Source organism: Pinus tabuliformis, chromosome J (genome assembly GCF_031772625.1).
Source record: "Pinus tabuliformis cultivar Carrire ecotype Pingquan chromosome J, CPIR1, whole genome shotgun sequence".
Taxonomy (NCBI): domain Eukaryota; kingdom Viridiplantae; phylum Streptophyta; class Pinopsida; order Pinales; family Pinaceae; genus Pinus; species Pinus tabuliformis.
In genome coordinates this window covers 158,547,539-158,574,003 of record NC_142295.1, presented here as the reverse complement: position 1 = coordinate 158,574,003, position 26,465 = coordinate 158,547,539, and the positions used below count along the sequence as shown (strand labels likewise).

Below are 26,465 nucleotides of genomic sequence, written 5' to 3'. Positions count from 1 at the left end.
AGGTTATGTGTGGAATATACCTAATCACAACTCTGAGCCCATGGCCAGTTACTGTTGCATATCCTCAAAATGATTTATAATGATTTCTCTACCTCAGGTACTAGAAACAATAATGGTGAAAGGAAATATTGTATGCAACTACCATGGTGCGATTGGAATAAATTTTGCTATGGGAGCATAGCCACATCCATGAACTGTGAGTGGAGTTGGTTAAGAGACCTCAATTACCTATTGAATTTGAATCAGGTTGATTCTGTATCAAAGGTGGAATCCAGGCACTGGCATAATTGGAAGCTCCATGATGAAATTGAAAAACTTATCAGAACTCTCTTCTGTAGTGAGAATTAATGTGGATTCAACATCATTGCAATTGGGTAATTTGGAGTCGTTCCCTTTCAGGGTTAGAGGTAAGCACACCAATTTATTATTTTCTTAACTTTGCAAGATATATGACCAATATTGACACCTTCTCTATTCTAGTTTTTAGCTCTATTATCATTCTCATTGCTCAATTATAGGTGGCCTGCTCTTTCCTGCAGGGTTCAGGCCCTAAATGATATTCTTTTAACTCAATTTGTGCTTTTCGGATACTATATCAGAGTCTTTTGGTCATTGTGCATTATCCTGGCTCTCCTCGTTCCTTTTCAGTCTTTCACCAAACTATTATATTCTCTCTCTCTTGGCAACGACATAAATCCGTCCTCTCGATGGATTCTAGCTCCTCGACCTCAAACTCATTGGCCTCCATGGTTTGTGACCACTACAGGAAAGAACATGAAGCCATTAATTTTTAAATATACGACTTGCAAGTAAAAATGTATCAACACCAGACCTTCGACTGCAACTCTTTTGAAATTATTGTGGCTTTTCAGCACCAAATTCGAGTGCAACTCTTTTGAAATTATTGTGGCTTTTCAACACCAAATTTCTCACTTAGAATATGAAGTGGATATATTGCATAGTATCACCATGGAACTAAAGTTCCATGGAATCCAACTAGATAGTCCACACACATGGCCTCCCAGAGACATCAACCTTAAAAAACCAATAGATTTCTCAGACTAGTCATTGTTGTAATGATTGGATTCAAATGTATGTGTTTTTTGTTTCAATTTTTCCACAAATACTCTTCTCCAAAAATAAGAGTACTATTAGGACTTGGGTTTTTTAATGGAATCTGGGTGAGGGTAATTAGATATAAGTTGACATCCCAGATTCCCTTGAGAAAACTGGCTATGTAATGCTCCTAGTGTTTTCCGCCATTGGGCGTGGATTTAATATAAGTACTCATTTGTGTTAAAAAAATTTGAAAAAAAAAAACTATTTCTCTTATAAATATTTCAAGATATAACTTAAATAATTTTTTTAATATCCATATTTACGCCATAAGGCATTTCCTTTGAGAAGAACTCCCCTCCCACATGGATTTTCGTATTAGTTGATAGAAATAACATCGACCTTCAGATTGAAGACCGATATTAGTCGATTACAATTTATAACAATATTCTCTATCACCATTTTTTTACCGCAAACCAGACAACATCCATGTGCGCTCATTTTACCGCAAACCAGGCAGCATCCATGTGATAGACTTGAGTACCAAGATTCATCCACACGAACCAATGTTCACTGAGCATCCTTAGATAAACGATAAGCTCTCCAATGTATCTTCCACAACGCTCACAATGTGGGAAAAATCTCTTGTTTTCAGCTGCAATGGCTGTACTTTTTTCGACTTGAGCAACCAAGCATTGAAGTATGTTGAAGGATGTTATGCCAAGAGTTGCTTCAACCTTCTTAACAACACTAATGAAGTTGTCGCAAAGGTTCGTATGTTCCCAAAAGTCTTGTTACATTCTATATGTATGCTTAGAGTAATTCATTGGACTATATTCATGCCAAGTTCTGAAAATATTTGATGTTTTGCAGGTCAAGCCAAAGCAGGTCAAATCAGATATAAGTTTGGGAAGGGATGTGTTCAATCTGTTACCGAGGCCTGGCTATCACCAATCTTTCATTATGGTATTTATTATCGCTCTAGATGAGATCATGTCATCCATTTGAACACACATCCTCTACAAGGCAACTTTTTCTTCAATTTCAAAGCAACACAAAGCCATTACCAGGGGTTGTAAAAGTTATCCGTGTTTCAGACAATGCACTCCATGATTGGATAAATTCTTTAGTTCATAAAAAAAATAGGAAACGTAACACAAAATATTTATGGCTTTCCTTATGAGCATTGTCATTTTGAAGCAAATGAAGAGCTCTGGTCATCCTATTATTGAGAAATTTTTGAACATCAAAAAGTATTTTATTGAAAAACAAATTCTGTTGGCTTTCCTCATGAGTGATGACTACTAAATTCATCCCTGAGTCTCTTACTCTAATTCCTTAAATTCACTTCTCCAAACATGGCTATAAATTCAAAAAATAAGCATGTTTTGGTTGAGTAACAAACTAGGTGAAAGCGCGCAAAATCCTGAAAACCCTCTCCCCAAGTTTTTTTGAACTTGACCAATTCCTTATATTCATCCCTTCGTTAGTTAGTCCAATTCCTTATGTTCACCGCTTACTCAGATTTTTATGGTCTTTCATTAGTTTATTTGATTATTTGAGCTTCAAGAGGATAACAATGGTTGTCATTAATTATAGTTAAATATGTGTGGGTTGTCAGCATTGTAATACCTTGTGCAAAGAAATTTGGACAACCTTGAACTATTCCAACTATGTTTTGATAATGATATATAATATTGAAATTCAAATACAACAACAATACCTTCAAGTATTGGCATTCACCCATGGAAATTAATTGACTTAGAATAATTGAATTGCATCAATACGTTGATATGTCACTCACAACCGTGTTGCACCAAATCAAAGCCTGGCTATGACCATGAATGGGAACGTGAAACACATGATTAGCTGGATGTGACATATTCTCCATATTTGAAACACATATTGTTAATCACATAGATATCTGCCTATGGCCTCTGACATCTATCCTAAACATAAAGCAATAAAGCAATAACAACTTCATCGTGACCAATTAAAGAAAATATATTAAATATCACTTGTTCGTGATATAATTATGGGGTTCATAAAAATAACGAATATTGAAAAACCAATTCAATTTATTATGGCTTATGTATTCCATATATTTAGTTTTCATAATTTAAGTTTAAGGGAAATATATAGAATGAAAAATAATATATAGCCCTTGGCATATAGATGGGACAAGTCTTATTAAATGTAAATCTATCAAATATAAACCTAATAAAAAAGAAGCATGTCATGGTAGATTGAAATTTTAGGATTAATTTGCTCTCCCATAACCTTTTGCTTAACATGTATTACTCTAATGTTTACATCCAAGTAACTAAAACCACTTGTAAAGTATATGATTTTGTAAATAATTGTTATCGTTCTTGGGCAGCCAGTTAAGGTGCGAAGCAATTTTCTATGGCTTGTGTTGGATAGGGTAGAGGAAAAATGGTTATTAGGTGAGGCATATCACTTTGTAACATGCAGTTTGCTATCAATTATGACTTGGAAAATTATAATTTTTAAATTCATTTTAAAAGATATAATAACAATGATTTTGACAAGTTTTACTATTGCATTTCGACTTTTTTATTAGGCACATAGCTTTTTCCAGCATATGCTTTTTCATTGGTCATCAACATAACATTTAATTTGGTTAAGATTCAGTTCAATACATTACAATTTTCCACATTCAGTTAGATGTTGTTAGGCATGGCATGCTTCAAGACAATTCAAATGTTTAAAGTTAGATAGTATTGAGCTTGGATTTAGCACTTGGGAAGGAAGTTTCACATGCCTCTATTTTGAATAGATTGTTTGATTATATTACATTTAACATTGTTATGAAACCAACTCACAAAAAGATAGAAAAGATAGATCAACGCCTTAGAAATAAGCCTCTTCGAGGGGGAAACCTCCTTTACATTACACAAATGAAAAATTCTTAGATGATACAAATGATAAGACCTCCTTTCTATATATAGGAGTCTAAGGGGTCATAATATAATTAGAGCCGACATAACAATAATAATGTAAGGGCACAATAATAACAATAGTGGGCTTCTATGGGGCACAATAATAACAATATGGGGACTTCATGGGCACAACAATATAATAAGGGGGTTGTACTAATAATAATAAGGGGTTACATTAGTAGTATAGGGACCTAACATGCCCCTCTCCTTCAAAAAGTGTTGTCCTCAATGCTTGAGTAGTTCTTGATGCTTCTGCATAAAATTATTGTCCTCCCATGTGGAATATTCAGCGGCTAAGTTCTTCCACTTGCTGAGATACTCTGAAATTGATCGATTTCATAACTGTCAGGTTCTTGTTTCTGTGACTGCTCCAGGTTCCAATATGATTTTTCCTTCCTCGTCAAGTTCTAGCAATATTGTTTGAACTGGGATCTTCTGCAACTTTTGAATGAGTGGCCACACTTCTTCATCCTTCTTCCATTCATCCCTTGCTTCGTTTATACAATCTGGTTGGATCATAGAAATAGCACAAAACAATGCTTCCACATCCTCATCCTTTCTTCAGAGTGCATCTGCAACAACATTTTGCTTCCCTTTTCTGTAGATGATTTCAAAGTCATAACACAACATATTTGTGACCCATTTTTTCTATTCTTCTAAAGATAATCGTTGTTCTAAAAAGTATTTAAGAATATCATGATCCATTTTTACCTTGAAGTGTCTTCCCATTAGGTAAGGTTGCCATTTCTTAAGTTCATGTAGTATTGCCAACATTTCCTTCTCATAAATAGCTTTCTTGAGATGTAGCCATAAACATACCCCATCGCCTACATCAAAACTTCTTTCACTGCAATGTTGATCTGCATGTTGCTTCATTTGATTCTGCACCAAAGTGGCATTATCCTTTAAAAGTTGGATAACTTGTTGTTGATGCTCGATATGATCTTTCACCGCTTGAATCTTTTTCTTCTTGATATGTCCTTCTATCTTGAGAGTTTGAGGAGTGGTAATTTCTTCCAATGAATTACAAGATATGGTCGGATTCATTTCTTGATCCTCGACATGATCTTTCACTTCTTAAACATTTTTCTTCTTGATATGTCCTTCTATCTTGATAGTTTGAGGAGTGTTAATTCTGGCCAATGCATTATAAGATATGGCCGGATTCATTTCTTCTTTCTCGATGTGATATTTCACTTCTTGAACCATTTTCTTCTTCATATGTCCTTCTATCTTGAGAGTTTGAGGAGTGGTAATCCTTGCCAATTATTTACAAGATATAGTCAGATTCATTTCTTCTTTCTCTGGGGTTGTTTCTTGGTGTATATCCTCTTCTTTTGACGTTTCTTGATCCTTTTCTTCCTCCTCTTCACAATCAATGTAAAATAATTCTTATGAGCATACTTATGACCTTTAATTTATTTGTTATCATAATTGTAACAAAGCCCTTTTGCTCTTTTTTCTTCCAATTGTTGTGGTGTCAACCTTGTAGGTTCTGGAAGGCTAGGAGAAACAACACTTCCATCTTTATAGTTGTGAGGGGTAGACTTCCTTGTTGCCATAATTTTGCTTTCCACTTTTCTTTCCAACCTGAATGCATTCTCCAATGAATCAGGTTCCCAAAGACGAACCTCATGTTGAATATTATCCTTTAAAGTCCCTATGGAGACATCAATCCTCTGCTTCTCTGGAATATCATTTTCCCTTATATTCAATTTTTGAAATTCCTCAATGTGCTCTGCCATTGAACACTTTTGTTTGAGATTTATCAATTGGCTAAAGAAGGTGTTTCGCTTTGTATCCTCATAATGTGCTATCATTTCCTTTGTGAAAATTGACCACGTAACAAGTGGTTTACGAGAAAAAAGCCCTTTATACCATAAAAATTGATCTGGTTCTAAATATTAAGATGTAATACGTACCTTTTGTAACCATTTCACTTCATGTAGATCAAAATATTGCTCCATCTATAATATCAAATTTACCGGATCCTTTCCATCAAACTTCCTCATATCGCCTTTTCTTGATTTTAGGAGCTCTATCTTGAAACAACTGTAACTCTGTACTTTCAGATCTCCAAGTTCTGAAATTGTCTTTTGTAGTGGCACTCTGAGTCCTCTTTCTAACCTCGCAAGTCTGATCAGAATTTGATTCTGCAAGAAAGAGTTATGCTCAATCTCCTAAGATGACCTGATTATATAATGTTTTAATAGAGTGAACTTGTACGACATGCCACGTGTCACTGTTTGGATCTTCGGATCTAAAAAATAGATACAGAAAACTAAATTCTGCCCTCTTTCTGTAAATTCTTACGAAATTTCAATTTGTTGCTCAGAGTGAAAGTTATGACGATTTTCCCAAGGTCACCTGTTTAGAATGTAATTCAGGAGTCTACAAAAACCCTAACTTCCTCAGATTATATCTACAAACATATAGTGAGACATGATTTGAGATTCGGACCTGAGCTTCAACAAGATTTCAGCTCAAATGGGTTTTAATTTCAGAATCTGAACCTTCGTAGAAACAATATTATGGCGAAATTTCCACGATGACCTGTTTGAGATGAAGTTCTGGAGCTTGCAAAAGCCCTAACTTCCTCAGATCATATATCCACAAATATAGCAAGATAAGATCTGAAATGCGAACCCCGAGGTTCAACGAGATTTTGTCTTAGATGGATTTTGTTTTTAGCTTCTAAAACGCCATAGAAAAAAGTTATAGCGAAAATGCCACGATGACCTGTTTGGAGCAGCGAAACCCTAGAATCCAAAGCTCTGATACCAAATGTTATGAAACCAGCTCACAAAAATATAGAAAAGATAGATCAACACCTTAGAAATAAGCCTCTTCGAGGGGGAAACCTCCTTTACATTACACAAATGAACAATTCTTAGATGATACAAATGACAAGACCTCCTTTCTATATATAGGAGTCTAAGGGGTCATAATATAATCAGAGCCGACATAACAATAATAATGTAAGGGCACAATAATAACAATAGTGGGCTTCTATGGGGCACAATAATAACAATATGGGGACTACATGATAATAAGGGGGTTGTACTAATAAGAATAAGGGGTTACACTAGTAGTATAGGGACCTAACAAACATTAATATTGTTTTTATTCAAATTGGGTTATAGTTAGATCACATAACATATCACATATTTTTTCATCTATGCTCTACTTCCATATGCTATCAACTTATGATGTTGTGATGAAGGTAATGGGAGTTCAAAAGTTTGGGTAATGTATTTAATAAATATTACATATTTATTATTGTGGTATTTATTATTATTTTCAATGAAACTACAACACATTTGTTAGTTTAAATTTAGGGGATATTATAATTTCCACGAAATACAAAACATTTCAATTTTAATTTAAATACTTTTTTCCAATAAGAATATGTTTCACTTTCTTATATAGGATCAAAGATACCCAACACATACTTATGATAGTTTTTCAATCACCCTATCATAATAAATACAATTAAATTATGCATATTTACACCATAAGACGTTCCTTTGAGAAGAACTCCCCTCCCATGCCACATGTGCCTTCGTGTGTCATTGATTTAGGTGTTAGACGATAGAAATAACTTGGGCCATAAGATTGATTCACCGATATTAGTCATCTGGTTATAAAATCCTGCATTCATTGTGGAATAATAGAAAAAGTGTCTGAAGAGAAGACTCATTTCACAACAGTCGAGATTATCAAGAGATGGCTCAAAGCCTAGACCTATGTTTCCGATCTTGATATCAAGAAGATCTGGAAGGGTCTCTTCTACTACATTTGACATGCTGCCAAGAACCAAGTAACCCAGCTCATCGACAAGTTCACTTATTTGATTCAAACTGTCGACCGCCCTCGCTCGACACTACTTCCAGGTGTTTCTCTTAACCATGGTACATGAATGGAGTGGAATTTATCATCCACGCCTAGACAAATTATATCTCATGCTCGACAAATTTCTTCATCATTTTTTTCTCCTGTTAAATGAGCATGGGTGGCACTATGCATTAATAAAAGGGTTCATGGCGGATTTGAGGGACAAAACTCTTTTAGGCAAAGATAAGTACCCAAAGACATGCCTGTTTAGGATTCTCCTCTAAATCCAAACTATGAATGACAACTCCTCAATGATTTTTCTCCACTCTCCACACAAGCTAGGATGAATGTTGTTTTTGTTGTTATATCTAGTGGTGGGAACACCACAATAAGGTCTAGAAAATACAAGGGTCATGGGATCAATATTATTGCTCCAGCGCATATTGAAGACTTGTTTGCCTCTAAGGTAACATCTCCTAGAGTAGAAATTCTTGAACCTTCCATATTTTCTCAGATGAGTCGCCAAATGAAAGCTCATAAGATTGCCTAGGCATATATGCAGATTCAAAACCAGATGTTGCCTCTTGTAAATACATGAGTATTTTCGCAAGGAATTGCACAAATGCAACAAGATGTAATAGAACTTTAGATCCCTGATCATTATTTAATGCAATCGCCTTTCCATTCTTCCTCGTATAGGTTGGTATCCTCTTGTAGAATTTCATCTCATTGTGTGGATTTGGAATGTCATAATACATGTGGGTCTCCCTTATCACCAAATATGGCTGCAACCATAAATTTAAGACTTGTTACTTTTGTCCAGATGGAAAAACGGAGCCTTTGTTCTCATGACTTGGGAGCTACTTTGAATCCCACTTCATGGTCTAATTGGGGCTCTTCTATAGGTAAATTTGACCAGGGAGTACAAGGAGAAGAGTTGAGAAAATTAAGAAATTCGGCCTCATTTGGTCCCCATAGTTATGAAGAAGTGAATTTGTCTTGGGTTAAAACACTAGTAAAGGAAACTACACCAAAGGGTAAAGATGGAGGAAATGTAGGTTGTTTTGGGTAAACACCACACAAGGAGAAAATAAAAAATGTTGACCATTCAATTTTGGGTCCCTATATTGAACAGATAAAGCTTGATCAAATTGTAGCTTGAGATTAGGATTATTTATTTGGAGTGGTGGTAGGGTGGGATAGGCTCATTTAAAATTCATTTTTTCATTTTTTTTACTATTTTCTTTGTAAAATTCCCCATTTTAGTTTAGGAAATAGTCTAGTTTTCTACCTATTATCGGATTACACCTGGAGGAAATTTGGGAGGAAAGCATGAAAAAAGCATATATTGATGTTATTCCCACTAGGAGGTTGACAAGCTGAAAATCAATTGGGTGGTCAGCCAGAGAATGACACTATTTTTTGTCAACATTGAAATTGAATATGTTGTTTTCTCTATTTATCATAAACAACCATGTATATATTTGTATTGAAAGAATTGAGTAGAGAAATGTTGTCAGTTGGTTCCTCTGCGCAAGGCCTTGGAAGAAATCCAAGATATGGCATTTTGGTGCATTTTTAATTTATCAAATGTGAAATCCATAACACGTTTCAGTGAGTGACTTCTCAGGTTGTATTTAGGAAACCTATGATGTTGGTTGTCTACTGCTATTTTTTTGTGCCTAAATTGTTATTTAAAGTTTGTAGGTGGAAGTTTTGTGGCAACATTTTTTGCACATTGAAGCGGATGGTTTGCACCTGCTATAGAAGTTTTCGAGTCTGAAGAATTTGATGGTGCAACATGATTTTTATAGTTTATATATTTGGTAGGATTTTCTGAAATAGTGGCATGTACATTTTGCAAAAATTTGAAGGATGGAAATCCATTGTTTTTCCATGTAGCTTCACTTTATTTATTAAGTGGAAAGGAATTTTGAGACACTCCAATTTGTGCAAACTTTTGTTCTAAACTGCAATATGAGTCTCTTGTGATGTCCTTAAGGCTATTATGCTCTAAAGATATTTTTCGAAAACCATAAGTGGCCTTAGATTTTTAATATTTTTATTTATGAAAATGAATTTATTTATAATTCTGTTACTCTGATGAGATTCTTTCTCATTGCCTTGTCTTTAGCTAGGAGAATATTGTGTTTTCATATATACATGTTTAAAGCATTATTAATTTCATATCACCATGTCGTGATCATTGTTTCATATTTGGAAGCCATTAAGAAATTTGGAGTTGTACAAAACTACTTTTTTTTTTTTCATGACTTATGGGAAATCAATTATTTTCTAGGGAAATACATTATTTTGTTCAAAAATTGATTATGAATGTTTAACATTTACGCTTTATTAATGGAATTTGGAAATGAGACCATTTTCGCAACTGGGAACATTTTTTTTTTAAATGAATTTTATGTTAATCTAAATTTTTGGGGACTTTCTGATACACAAGTTATGTGGTTGAGTAGTAATATTATAATTTTTTTTCCTTGGAAGCAATGGTACATACTTCTAACTTGGAATTTTTTGCAGACACTAATACACAAGGCCTAATAAAATGAAAACTTGTAAAGTAAATGTTTTTGCATGTGTAAATGTTTTGTGCATCTGTCTATGGGGGTCTTGGCTTGAGTGGAAGTGGTTATATTCCAGAGGAATGTTCTGTCTCTAGTGATATTTTCAATGTTTTGTCACTGATGATCTATTTTAAGTTATTTTGAAGTATTATGCCAAATGCAAGTCTTGGTGGGATAGTTATATATCCATCTATGGTTTTCTAGTTGTAACAATCTTATTTAAAAATTGTAATGGTACATTCATCGTTCTGTCTACAATGTGGAGTGGATACTGAGATAGATCAGGTAAGGTATTCTATTAAGACCACCATGTATAGCAGGCCTGCATTTTTTTATATGAGGTTTCCAAGACATAATACTTGATGTGGAAGAACTATAGCCAACTAGATCTGAGGTCCATGGGCTCCCAATGGAGTAACAACAACTATGCTAAAAACCAAGAGAGCTTGATTGACAAAATTTAACAATTGGAACACTTTTTCGATAGCCTGCTTAATGACATTTTTACCAAGAGTGTTGATAGTAGGAAGATTCTCTTGGACATTTGCAGGCGAGGAGTAATATCATCACTATCTAGGGTTTGATAGTATTGGGTGTAATGCATAATAGGATAATACCACTTTGTCTATCCATGTCTCTCAACTTTTATCCTTTTTGTTATTGAAAGGGTAGGGATAATATCTCCCAGTCTTACATTTACCATCTTACTGTCATTTTTAAACTTTGCATAAGTAATGATTTTGTAAGTAGTGCTACAGAAAAAAACAAGAAAATTATGGAGTGGATATTCTGTTTGAAACATGTCACTTTTGATCCATATTAGTTGTCATGATTTTGATTTGAAATACTATGCCCTTAACTGCTTCATTGGATGACGTTCTAAAAGCCCATCAGTCATACTAAGCACATTTTGGGCATACATTTCGATTTAATCCTGAAAAGAATGGGGCTTAGAGGTGAGTGTGATATCACCATTTATTATTTCATTTTTAGTGAATAATGAGATCATTCTACCATGAAAATATGTCTAACTACGATAATATTTTGAAAGTCATTTTCCAACCCTAATGTTTTTCTCTTCAAAAAGAAAATTCATAGTTAATTTATCTTTTTCGCATCCCTCGTGACCTTTCTATTTTCACAATGCGCATAAGAGTAGCTTATTCAGTCCAGAAAAAGATTCAACAAGCTTGAGAAAGTAAGTAGAAAGTATGAACTATGATCTTGATTCTTAGGTATAACAATATCCAAATTGTATTAATGTCTACTCAATATTAGAGGGAAATTCATTACTTTATTTACTCAAACATTATTATATACTTTAGGGCTTTGTTGGAAGCTTTTTCACCCCATGCCCTGCTTAATACAATGTGTGTGCGTATTCATTTCCAAGGAAATAATGTGTGCTCTCCTATTGCTTCTAACTAAGACATTGTTGTTATAATATGATATTCTATTATATCAATGGTGACTAGGTTGTTAATCCGAATGCAGCTACACCACTACCATGCTGAGCTGGAAACAAGAATTCAGGGGTAGAGCATACCTCCTTGGTTTGATATTTAGGTCCAAAACTCCATCATCATCATTACCATCCATGCCAATTTTCACAAACATAATTAATTCCAACTCTAGAAGCTCCTTCTTTCTACCCACAAATCTTGCATTTATTGAAAATGGATACTCATCACCTTCAATCCCAACCTTCCTTAACTTCTCTCTCTTTGTGAAACTCCTCCTCCCTAGCATGGTGCCTAATAGGATAACTGTCCTCATAACACGAAGCTTCCAATTCCCAGTATGTGCTTCCAATTCCTACTCATCAACGACCCTGGTTAGCCCCTCCACAACCTCCTTCCATTCCTTCTTATCTCTACCATACAACATCAATAGATCACCCCCTTGATTCTCCCAAAACTCTCCTCTCTTCTCAATTATATCTCTTCCTAGGCAATCTCTGGGAGCCAGGTCAACGAACAAATGAACCAAATTCTTCTTATCCAAAAAAGTTTTGAACTCCACTATACTATATTGATTTGCAAAATAATTTATTCTCGGATAGGGAAGTAACCTGAATACAATTGTTCAAAGTATGAAGAGGTTTTCTCACATAAACAATTTTACCATAAGGTAATGAAGTCAATCAACATGGTACAACTTTTGTCTTCCTGTCTGCTCAGAAAAAAACGTAGTGTTGGAACACTTAAATAACACATGGATGGAAGGAATGGAAGAGGCAATCTGATGTAGTATATTTTAGTTATTCCATTTTCCAAAATAGATAAAAAAAATTAAAAAAAATGGAGGACTATGGAACCCATAAATAGACTACCTATGGCCTACACAAATGTCAGATGACACAAGAAGAGAGGATCCTCTTCTCTGTTTCACTGGTCTTTTATTTCAATTTTCTCCAAGAACAAAGTTGTTTTTAAAGACAAGCAAGTCAAACCTAGGTGTAGCACAATTAACACAAGAAATATGTTACCTAAATCATCTCTAAGCCATCAATAGAGTATCTTGGGAACTCAAAATCTAAATCCAAATGAGGTTGAGTTCCAACAATTTCATATTCTTATTAAAATTTATCAAGGAACAAATGGAAGGGAAATTTCAAAACTAAGTTAGCAGCTTCAATTGTCTAAGCTAGAATTTTATCATTGGTGACTAGCTCAATAGTGATGCATATTATTTTTTGATGACACATTGAAAGGAAATCCCAATACTTCTAGCACAAGAGGGATCCTCTAAGATCCATATGGGCAAAACAATTTTTTTAATTCTTAGAGCATTGGTTTATGCCTTTGCTACAATCATTGAAATTAGCGAGAGCTCATGCTAACAACTACAAACTTGCTTGATTGTTTTAAAGAGTAAACCAAAAGGTAGCTCTTTTCCAAAATACAAAATTTGTCTCAAAATTTTGGCACTAATCAATCAAATAACAAAAATATAAAGGAAAAAGATGAGGTGTTAAGCATAATGCATCAATAATTTAGAAATCTATTCGATATAAATTTGGTCCACTTTCCATTTTCATATTGTTCTATGGAATCCCAGGTGCATCAAAAAATAATCTCAATATCAAAGGTTGCCTTCATCACTAAAAAATCCAAGGCAACAACATCAAATGTTGAAGAGCTTAAAACCCTGCCAGTGGTGTCATGACTTTTGGGGTCTATGTAACGAGCCTTGTCAAAAACAAATCAACCAATCTCATGCATCTCTAGCTCTGCACGAAGCTATGTGGTGAAGAAAATAAGAGACACCTTTTGTCCATGCGTTCCATTGTACACATCACAACTCCTAAGCCTTCCAAAGGATGACAAAGAGGTCGAGGTCCTTGTAAATGAAATATTCTTTGATGGGTTTCTTGTGTGCAATATATTTTTATGGACTGCAACATTGTCGAGGTCTATTGGGCACCTGTCATTATGTGATACCAAATTTCTTTGTGAATTGTTCGATGAAGACTCCTTGTATAATGACCCAAAGTTTTGAGTATCATCCAACTACTTTACTTTGATGAATGAAGGGCCATAGGACAAACTTGGTATGCCATTAGTGATGTTCAATAATGAATTCTGAGGTAGAGATGAAATTGATGTTTGTGAAAATTTCTAATATTCAAGGGATGGGAGTCACTGTTGGAGGAACTCTGCATATCAGATTTGGTGTACTCAATTAACAAAGTGGAATGAGACTCATTGATTTTTTGAAGGAATATGAGGAGATTTTGGAGAATAAAATGGGGACTAAGAGGATGAAACAAATGTTGATACCTCTTTAGCCACTTTCCCATCCTCAACAGAGAATTGTTGCTGAATATATATCTTATTCTGTGAACTTCAAAGCTTGTTCCTTGTCTCTAATGGCTAGTGTCACTTTAGAGAAGATGGAAAACTATTTGAATGTTATCCAAATAAATGGAAATACATTTCAATTAAGTTGAAACAAATGACATCAATTTCAATCAAACAAAATAGATTTTTAGTGAAATCCAAAGAAATGAATGGATATCACTCAATTTGCCATTAAATATATATAGACCATTCTTTTAAAAATAGGGATAGGGCCAAACCTGCCAAACCCCAACCTATATACAGTATAGGACAAAATAAATCAAAATAGTCTAATAAAAACATTTTATAATGCTCTGCATAGGAATTTTTATAATTAGCATAGTAAGTTCTTACTTCTAGAACCCTCAGTCCTCATGGGAACCTGAGAGGCTAAGTGATTCAAGTAATAAAAAAAGAAAGGTTGAACTATAATGATTTGAAAATGGGGCACTTAGGCTTCTTGTCCAACTTACAAGAACCTCTCCCACTTTCAAAGCTTAAATATTCCCAAGTCTTATTGATTAATCAATGCGGAATTAAGAAATGCTTGAAAATATAGGTGTGTGCTGGTATTTGTTTTCAACTGATTATATGCTTTAATTTCTATTGTTGTGCTGTAAGTTGATGTGATGAAACTGATATATAAATACATACAACAGTAAATAGTGTAGTAGTAAAACAAGCACATAAGACAACAATTTAATTTGGAGTTCACCCAAAAATCTTGGGTTGCGTCTCCTTGAGCTCTAGTCAACTTGACTAGGCTCTCTAGGATTATGGTAGGTCCTTTTTACAAGATCTGCGCTCAACTCCTACTATTTTTCATAAAAATAGTGGGTTCAGACACCATTTTATCCCCTGGCTCTTGAAGCTCTATCTCTTGGTTCCTTGTTCTGGCTCTTGGCTCTGACTCTGGCTCTTCGACTCTGGCTCTGGCTCTTGCTCTTTAGCTCTGGATCTTTCTCTTCGGCTCTGGCTCCTTTCTGCTTTCTGCTCAGTTTCAGTAACAACTCCAACAACAACCTCAACAACCAACACCTTCTGTCTCTGTCGTTCTGTGGCTTTTAACCCAAATCGGCGTTGTTAGTTCATTTTCCCTTTTGGGCTCCCTGTCTTCCAGCCTTTGTCTGCTCAAATCCCTTCTCTAAGCATTAGCAATCATTGCTAAATTCCCTCAGGGATGGTGGCCACCTATTCTGTAACGGAAGGGGCCATCGGGCCTTTGAAATCCCCAAATTTTGGCATTCTCGGCTTACACAGGAAAATACACTAACACGGGAAAAATCCGCAAAGAACACTGTTCACCGGACTTCAAATCTTCATAAATGCGCACTATATCCCTATCGGGTCCGCCTGAAATTGCTTATCGCAAGTCGCAATGCCCATCCCATGGCTTCCCTTTGTATTTTTTTAATACGTTAAAAACATTGAAAATATCGCAAAAATGGCTTTATGCGGACTTGAGATAATATACATTTGTATTTAGGAACCCCTTCGGGTCCGGATTCATCGCATTGGTGCATTCCTTTGCTTTTCGTTTATTAAACAAAATATGCGAAATTACATAGAAAATGCCTTTGGGAGGATTTTAAAATATATCAATTACCGATTATAGCCCCGTCGGGTCCAGCTATCGCATCGCATATATATATCTATATATATATATATATCCCCACGCCGTTGCGTCACTCCGATGTGATATTGCGATGCGACTTGTCGCAATTTCATATCGCACATACCTCAGCCGTTTAATGTGCGCTCCACTGTAACCGCCAATTGCAATATCATGATCGCACTAACCATATAACATGTTCTGATATCCGCCGACTGCCACCGCCGATTGCGATTTGCCGATCGGATTTGGACCATTGATCGGCCAGATCCGACAGCTCCTGTTCATTGCTCTATTGATCGCCGATAGGCCCATTTTTCAATGTTTTCTCTATGGTTTTGCCTTCCGATAGTGTAATCCGATATTTCCAAAGCTTCTCCTTGTGCGATGGTTTTTTTTTGGATTTTTTTTTTTGAATACTTTGAAGACTTAGAGGGTTATCCAGGATCCATTTTTGGATCACGCCTTCCCACTAAGAGAACTTTTGGTCTCCAAAAGACTGATATACTGATCTGAACAGTAAATGAGAGTGACTCACCCTCTTCTTTCAGCCTCCCTACACTTGCCTTTGCATAGTGCCTCTGAACCAAAGTTTCTGACCACTTCCCTTCTTGGATGGGCTGGTCTTCCTGGGAAGAACTGTCTTCCTCCTTGCCTTCCTGCAGAACTCCTGCTGAAATGGTTATAGAAGGTAGTTTGAGCTTCTCTGCCTTGATCATTGATCCAAGGTGGCTCAACAAATGTGAAGTACATCTGCTCCACAAAACTTTCATTTGTACCTGTTTGAGAAGTTGCCAACAACATCTGTTAACAACAACAGGCATACAGACAACAACTGGATGGACTAAATTCCTGCTTCAACAAAGAAACAGATTTCACATCTTGTGAACACCTCCATGTCTTACATCTGCATACAAATGATGGACTAGACAACAAGCCCACAAAACATGTCTTTAAAAAAAATGACCCTTCCAGTCAAGCATGTAGAAAAGGACCATTAGGACTCTTTTCAAAAGGTGAACATTTCATCACTATCTCCATCTTGGAGACTAAATTGAATTTTCTAAAGTCAATATTACATCACATGCATGTTTACAACAAAGCAATCAACCCTTTAAGTTAATTACTCATGCATGTTTACAACAAAGCAATCAACCCTTTAAGTTAATTACTCATGCATGTTCACATACAAGGAAAACATCAACATCCCTGTGTTCATGCACATCATGCTTATGCATGCATTTCATCCTTCAACTTTCACTTAAGCACATTGTACTTTTCAAGCTGAAATGAAATATAATGTTGTAGCAACAAAGTGAGTCTCCCACTCAATCTTTTCCATTCACCATCTTGGTAGAAACCTGCAACTTGCATCTCATCAACAGGAAATGAAAATAGATGCATCAATAGACATGCAATCCTTAATTGGAAAATAACTCTAAACATTTCTTACCAATCCAGTTCAAAGGTCTTTCCTTTGTCTGCACATCAGCATCAACATGTGAATCATTCTGAAGCACATCATTCATGGAAACTTCCTTTCCATTTTCTACCATCTTCCCTTTCCACTTTCTTCAGCTTTGGTGGAAGCATTGTTGGATTCAGAGTCCAACACCTTTTAGCAAGATTCCCTTGCTTATGGCAGTAAGTGCAACACATGTGCATCCTCTTGACATCACGATTTCCCTTGTCCAATGGACCTTTAGCTGCTTGCTTCTTTTCCTTCAAAAGTTTCCTGTATGTGGCCATTCTCTTCCAACATCTAGAAACATGATGGTTATCCAAACCACAAAAGGAACATGCAATTCTTTTCCCATGCTTATGTGGAAATTTACCATGCTTTGCAAAATCAAAAGGAATATGATTAGAACCAGATTTATACCTTTCTCTTTCACCTTTATTGCCTTCATGAGGAGGTGAAGCAAATGAAAAAGTGGCTTCCTTTGCAACACCATCAATATTTTCGAGGCTGTTAGAGTTTCCACAACTCTCTGGTTCCAGTGTGTGCTTCTGAACACCTGCATCTTGAAAATGATGTTTCAAGCCATTGCATTCCTCTTGAATACAACCTTCACACTCTGCAATGCAACCCCTTCTTGGAGTTGTTTCAATGGCCTTCATGGCAGCTTTGGAACTCTCTCCATAAGACTGTCCATAGCCAAGACCCAAATACTTAGGCCTTTCTTCAACCATTATTGGTTCAACAATACCTTGTGCATGCTTTCCCAAGCCCTTTCCTTCATAGCCCATCTTGGACATTAGCTTGGAACCTATGCCTCTAGTATGTTTTTCAAAAGAACCAATATAAGCATTCTTAGAAGAATTTGAAGACAAAATGGAATGGTTTACCTCTTCTTCAAGCTGATACTTGACCAAGGCTTCTTCGGCAACAAAGAGTTGTGACTCTAACTCAGGCATCCTCTTCAGGTTCATATTTGCAATATGAAGTTGCCTCTCCATTTCCTGCAATTTGTCAGAAAGCATCTGCTTCTCTTCCTTCATGGAATTCAACTGCTCTCTAAGTATGTTGCTCTTTTTTCCATCCTCATACATCTCTCTCACCTTGTCCATCATGATGAACAAGGCCTGCTTCAAGTCTCCATCAAAGAGTCTTGTGATGAAGAAGGAAGAATTCGAGGATACACTTGAGGAAGTTGTCATTATGCTAATGAACAAAGAACTTCAAACAAGATTAATAAAGAGCTTATTTCATCAACGTTTTGCAACAAACCTCTTATTCTTTAAGGATTGCCTTGAGGTCCTTGGGATAGAAGAATGCCTTCAACCCTTCTTCATATTTGTCCTTCTCGGATTGAGCTATCAGTAGCTTTCCCTTTACCTCTGCAAACTCAAAAAATAGTCAGTCTGCAAAACAAGCATACAATCAGCCTCTCGCTGTTCAAACACCTTTCAGACAAGCAATCTTTGCTTTGTCAATCAAGCATTCCGATATAACCTTCTTTGAAGGTGGGTTTAATCAAACTTAGGCTCTGATACCACCTGATCTGAAAATGGGGCACTTAGGCTTCTTGTCCAACTTACAAGAACCTCTCCCACTTTCAAAGCTTAAATATTCCCAAGTCTTATTGATTAACCAATGCGGAATTAAGAAATGCTTGAAAATATAGGTGTATGCTGGTATTTGTTTTTAACTGATTATATGCTTTAATTTCTGTTGTTGTGCTGTAAGTTGATGTGATGAAACTGATATATAAATGCATACAACAGTAAATAATGTAGTAGTAAAACAAGCACATAAGACAACAATTTAATTTGGAGTTCACCCAAAAATCTTGGGCTGCGTCTCCTTGAGCTCTAGTCAACTTGACTAGGCTCTCTAGGATTATGGCAGGTCCTTTTTACAAGCTCTGCGCTCAACTCATACTATTTTGCACAGAAATAGTGGGTTCAGACACCATTTTATCCCCTGGCTCTTGAAGCTCTGGCTCTTGGCTCTGGCTCTCGGCTCTTGGTTCTGGCTCTTGGCTCTGACACTGGCTCTTCGGCTCTGGCTCTGGCTCTTGCTCTTCAGCTCTGGCTCCTTTCTGCTTTCTGCTCGGTTTCAGCAACAACTCCAACAACAACCTCAGCAACCAACACCTTTTGTCTCTGTCGTTCTGTGGCTTTTAAGCCAAATCGGCGTTGTCGGTTCATTTTCCCTCTCGGGCTCCCTGTCTTCCAGCCTTTGTCCGCTCAAATCCCTTCTCTGAGCATTATCAATCATTCCTAAATGCCCTCAGGATGGTGGCCACCTATTCTGTAATGGAAGGGGTCATCGGGCCTTTGAAATCCATAAATTTTGGCATTCTCGGCGCACACAGGAAAATACACTAACACAGAAAAAATCCGTAGAGAACACTATTCACCAAACTTCAAATCTTCATAAATGCGCACTATATCCCTATCAGGTCTGCTTGAAAACGCTTATCGCAAGTCGCAATACCCATCCCTTGGCTTCCCTTTGTATTTTTTTAATATGTTAAAAACATTGAAAATATCGCAAAAATGGCTTTATGCGGACTTGAGATAATATACATTTGTATTTAGGAACCCCTTTGGGTCCGGATTCATCACATCGGCGCATTCCTTCGATTTTCGTTTATTAAACGAAATATGTGAAATTACATAGAAAATGCCTTTGTGCTGATTTTTAAAATATATCAATTACCACTTATAGCCCCGTTGGGTTTGGCTATCACATCGCATATATATATATCCCCGCGTCGTTGCGTAACTCCGATGCGATATTGCGATGCGACTTGTCGCAATCGCATATCACACATACCCCGGCCATTTGTATTTAGGAACCCCTTTGGGTTCGGATTGATCGCATCGGCGCATTCCTTCGATTTTTGTTTATTAAACGAAATATGTGAAATTACATAGAAAATGCCTTTGCGCTGATTTTTAAAATATATCAATTACCACTTATAGCCCCGCTGGGTCTGGCTATCGCATCGCATATATATATATATATATATATATATATATATATATATATATATATATATATATATATATATATATATATCCCCGCGTCGTTGCATAACTCCGATGCGATATTGCGATGCGACTTGTCGCAATCGCATATCGCACATACCCCGGCCATTTAATGTGCGCTCCACTGTAACGCCGATTGCGATATCGCGATCGCACTAATCATATAACATGTTCCGATATCCGCCGATTGCGATTTGCCGATCGGATCTGGACTGTTGATCAGCCAGATCCGACGACTCCTGTTCATTGCTCTGTTGACTGCTGATAGGCCCATTTTTCAATGTTTTCTCTATGGTTTTGCCTTCCGATAGTGTAATCCGATATTTCCAAAGCTTCTCCTTTTGCAATGGTTTTTTTTTAGATTTTTTTTTTAAGATTTTGAAGACTTAGAGGGTTATCGAGGATCCATTTTTGGATCATATAAGCCAAGACAAAAATAAAAAAAACCAATTTCTTTATCCAAACAATTTTCTCAACCCAAAATTTTATTTTAAATAAAATAATTGATATTAATTTAAATATTCAATTAAATCACATAACATATTAGATCTTATTTCTTCTTTGCTACTCTTTCCTATGCTATCGCCTTACGAAGTTTCCTTTGCAACATCTCGTGAATTTGCTAGTAACTAATATATTTCAATATGAACTCTCTCTAGACATAAAGCGTGTGTGTCTATATATATATATATATATATATATATATATATATATATATATATATATATATATATATATATTTTGTGTGTCTTAATGCTTACCTTAGTAAAATATATTCTAAAAAGAGATTTGCATATAATGAGATTTGATCCCTCTCACTCTTGGTAGATCCTTGTTAATATAAATCTATACTGGTATTAAAATAAATTAATTAATGATATTAAAATGATTTATTAACATATCCAATTGAAATATGAAAATATGAATGATATCAACTTTATTTATTTTTTGTTTTAATCACTTTAAAAGAATTTTAAAAGTTATAAAATTATCTTACTTGAAATTCTATATTAATAAGAATTTAATAATTAGTTAACGATATTAAAATGATTTATTTACATATCCAATTGAAATATAAAAATATAAATGATATCAATTTTATTTTTATTTTAGTTTTAATCACTTTAAAATAATTTTAAAATTATCTTACTTGAAAGGCTATATTAACAAAAAATTAATAATTAATTAATGATATTAAAAATATTTATTTACATATCCAATTGAAATATGAAAATATAAATAATATCAATTTTTTTGTTTTTGTTTTAATTGCTTTAAACGAATTTTAAAATTATCTTACTTAAAATGCTATATTAATAAGAATTTTATTTTTCAATTACTTTATAGGATATGTAGACATTTATTATTATTATTATTAGATGTAAATTGTTGATATTATAGGATATGTAGACATTTATTATTATTAGATGTAAATTGTTGATATTGAAATCATTTAATTAACATGACCAAACTTTATCTATGATTACATTGCCTACATTAAATTTTATTTTTTTTATTAATATATTTTTAAATACATTTCCATATTATTTTCAATCTTTTTATTTTTAATCACTTCTTATATTTGCGAATTGAAATATTTTATTGGGTTCATATATATATATATATATATATATATATATATATATGTTTATATTTTTTTCTAAAGTTGATATTAAAATAAGTTAGTTAACATGGATATTAAAATGGTTTAGTTACTTATCTAATTTATCTAAATTAGTTCTTTTGTTTTAATTACTATAAAAAAATTTAAAAGTTGATATAAAATTATCTTATTTAACATTAACATGGAAATATTTTATTTATAAAGGGGAGTAAGACATATCTCCTTTGTATTGGGTTGTAATATTAACAACCAATAAAGCAAGCATAGTTTACAACCAATAAAGCAAACATAGTTAGAATGAGACTACATTTTATAATACTTTTAGATAAAACTAACCAAATATGTATATTCATATTTTATTTTGAGTATAACCTATATTATTTTTTAATGTAAAGAATAATTTATTTTTATTTTAAAAGAGACACTTGTCAACCCCAAGTTGAGCACATACAGAATTACACATTACCTTCTTATTGGGCTATAAAACTAGTATAGATCCATGGTTAGACCAAGAGGGATGAAATATCTTGAGGTGCAAACCTTTTTATAGTTCAATATAGTGCAAATCTTAAAAAAGTTGAGCGTCCAAATATCACATCCCTCTATATAATTTTTCATTTTTGAATGTATAAATGGTTTCTACCCCTTGAATACATAGAATAAATTAGGTTAAATATGCAATTCCAACAATTATTTGCTCCATTCAAAATTAACATTGAATAAAAAAACATCAAGATGTAAAATAATGATACTTGAAATGCTATGACAATAAGAATTTAATATTTCAATTACTTTATATTAGGTATAGACGTTATTATTACTATTATTATTATTATTATAAACCATATATAATATACAAATTATTGATATTGAAATAATTTAGTTAACATTAGTATTGAGATATTATTTATAGATTACATTGTCCACATTAAAATTTTTTCTCTCTTAATATATTTTTAAATATATTTCAACATTATTTAATTTTATTTATTGAAACATTTTATTTATGATTAATATTGAATTTTTAATTACTATTAATATTTTTTAAATATCACATTCATTTTATATTAAGAATTGAATTAATTACATATCTTTTTCTTATTATTGTTATAAGGAATTGTATCTATGTTTTTGTTTTAATTATTTTAAAAGTGGATATAAAATCATCTTATTTGTTTGATATGGAAATGTATTGAATTCGCAGACTTAATCTAAATAGATTTAGATTATTCCAAATTAATCAATTAAGAATTAATCCCGTAACTTCTCAATAGCCAGAAGCATTAACAACAAGATCCAGTAACTTCTCTCTGTTCAAGCGAGCGACCTCTGTCCGGGATGGGCGGATGTGTTTGAAATATCTGGTCAATAGATCCATTTGCAGCCTGGGATCTCGGATCTTTTAGGTTGTGAAAGGTACTCTGCCTCCTACTCTGGTGGATTCTTGGACACATGTATATGCTCTGCTACACTGCTCTCTGCGGCCCGACTTGGATGGACAATGGCTGGCAACTCCCCTGGCAGTATGGTGGATTCTTTGCCATTCACATGCTCTGTATTTTTTGCAAATAGACATTCCTATGCAGTTTATTTTGGGGCACTGTCTTTTTTGAATTTGTATGCTGGTTAGTTCACTAGCTATCACTTATTTAGGACTGAAAGGTACTCTGCCTCCTACTCTGGTGGGCTGGTGGATTCTTGGACATAGGTGTATATGCGTTGTTACACTGCTCATTGTCTTTTGTACTTGGATGCCTCTCTGCGGCCTTACTTAGATAGACAATGGCTGGGAAATCCCCTGAAAGTATGGTGGATTCTTTGACATTCACATGCTCTGTTTTCTTTGCACATACACATTTCTATGCAATTTATTTTAGGGCACTGTCTTTTTTGTTTTTGTATGCTGGTTAGTATTTAGGACTGAAGCTTTCAGATCTCTGCACATGTAATTATCTTTTGTTTCCGTAAAAAGGATAGTTGTTTTTGGCTTAAAAAACACAAACTAAACCCATTAAACTAACCCTCCGGCTGAGTAAATAAAAATACTTTAGTAGACTTACATTTAAATTAATCAGCTTCTGAGGAGTCCAACAATCTCTCCCAGTGGATAAAAAGATACACTAAGATCCCAAGGAGATCATTTTACCAGAGCTGCAGAATGCACATTTCCCTTCAAAATCCTTCAGAATCCATCGCAACGCGATCCTGGTGCAGCTGCTGCATGTCACGAACAAAGGCCTGCAAGTCAGTAAATGAAGACCCCTCTTTGTTCACAGCCATTTTAGCATGCTTTCTCAGTTCTTGAGCTTTCCTTCGCATGGTTTTGCCTTCTTCCTCCGCCAAAAGCATGGTAACTGCCCTTCTCACTTCCTCTTCATCTGGCACACTGTTCACATATCCGTATGGCTACCCCCATGTGTTCTTCCAGAAGCTTTGAGTTATATGGCTGATCTGCGAACATGGGCCAGGTTATCACGGGGATTCCCATGCTCAAGCTCTCCAGCGCAGAGTTCCATCCGCAGTGATTGAGAAATGCACCGATGGAAGGATGAGAGAGAATAAGGAGCTGAGGCGCCCACCCCCAAATAATTAGCCCTCTATCTCGGGTTCTCTCTTCGAATCCTTCCGGCAAACCCACTTCATTCGCTTTGGGTTTGGGGTCAGCCTGAGGGAGTTTAATGGCCCACACGAAAGCCTGCCCGCTGGCCTCTAAGCCCGTAGCCAACGCACAGATTTGCTTGTCGTTCAGAATAAATTGGCTCCCCAAACACACAAACATCACGGATTGGGAAGGAAACTCCTATTTCCACCACTATAACAAAGTTAATGCACCTTGACATGCAAAGGGAATATTGACATGCTAAGGGAATAGTGGCTGCCTTGCATTTATATTTCCCTTAAAGTTGACTTTGGCATATTAGCAGCAAGGCACCCACTATTCCCCTTACATGTCAGAGTGCATTAACTTTTCTATAATAGTGGAAATAGGAGTTTCTGATTGGGAAGGCCTAGAATCCAGCCATCGCAAGCATTCCTCCTCATCGATATCCGCCGCCTTTCCCCGGCGGTTAATAGTTATTGGATCGATCACCGTATCGTCGAAAAGAGCGGGAGAGAGTATAGGACCTATGCTCCACACCGGTCAAGTTCTTGAGGTGATCGATCCCCACGGAATCGAGCTCGTAAAACGTGTTAATCAAGATGGCGCGACCCTCCATGCTCCGGTTAATGGACTCCGTCAGGTCAGCCCGCCGGTGAAAAAAATTGGGATCCTGCAGTGCCGGAGCCATGTCCGATTTGCGCAACTTGACATCGAAGCTCAGTCCGGGGACATAAAAAAACTCGTCGCCTCCCTCCACGCTTTTCTGCGGCATGTGGTTAAGCCTGGAGTGCATGATCGACCAGGCGAACGCCCCCGCCGTCTGGAAAACCACGATGGGGATCCCGAACTTTTCGCCGGTGCGGTGAATCCATTTTGTAGTCATGTCGCCAATGATGCATGAGATTGCAGAAGAATAATGGGGAGACTCCTCGGCATTCATTTGCTGCTCCAGCCATTCTTCCAGCGGCTCGGCTAGCTTGTGGGACGAAATGATAAGTTTCTGGCAGACATGATAGGGAACGTTGTCGGAGCTTTCGATTCCCGGGGGCACTCCCTCGATGGAAGGCATTGGTAGAGAGACCAGCCGGATGTCCAGATTCGAACCCTGGACCTGGGGCTCGAGCCGTTTGGCGTTCCCGGGAGTCGTTATATATGAAACGGCGAGGCCGTGTGAGGCGAGAAGCTTGGCCAGTTCCATGAATGGAATGAGATGGCCCTGCCCCATGAATGGAACGGCAACCACATGAGGTCTGCTTTCTTTCATAATCAATCCTTACACCTCAACTGCAAAAAAAACACAACAATTAATACACTACCTGAATTTCCTTGAAAATTGCAGGTGATCGGGACCTTTATTTATTTCAAGAATTTGAAGATGCCAGCAGAGTTCTTTTAAAAACAGAATACATTTCTGATCGTGACATTCAAATTGTTATCTGCCATCAAAGTCACTTTGCATCTGACATTTTAATAATTAATTGCAGTGCGAGTATAAATAAAACGGAGTTGTCTATAATGCGACTTTTTGAGATTCCGGTGACGGAATCTGGCGGAAGAAATTGAGATGAAATCATGATTTGTTGCAGTTAAAATGGTTTTTTAACTGCATATTCGGATTCAGCACCCTGAAAAACCCCTGGGATGCTTTCATTGTGCAGAAACTAGTTATCAAACTTGGATTTCAATAAATTACTGCCAGATTTTCACCGGAAAAAATCGTCGGAAAGGCTTTCAAAAAGTCGCGTTAAAGACTACGGCAAATAAAACTGAAAGTGGTACGGAGGCGCATCATTTCAATCCTAGATCTCGATGTGATTTGATCGCACATGGGTAAAATATATACGAATTTA

The 26,465-nt window shown here is 35.7% G+C and overlaps 1 pseudogene; it reads right to left on the bottom strand.

The window, feature by feature from the left end:
- Window positions 1–23,392: 23,392 nt before the first annotated feature.
- LOC149226137 (putative UDP-glucosyl transferase 73B6) lies at window positions 23,393–25,960 on the bottom strand (annotated as a pseudogene).
- Window positions 25,961–26,465: the final 505 nt, after the last annotated feature.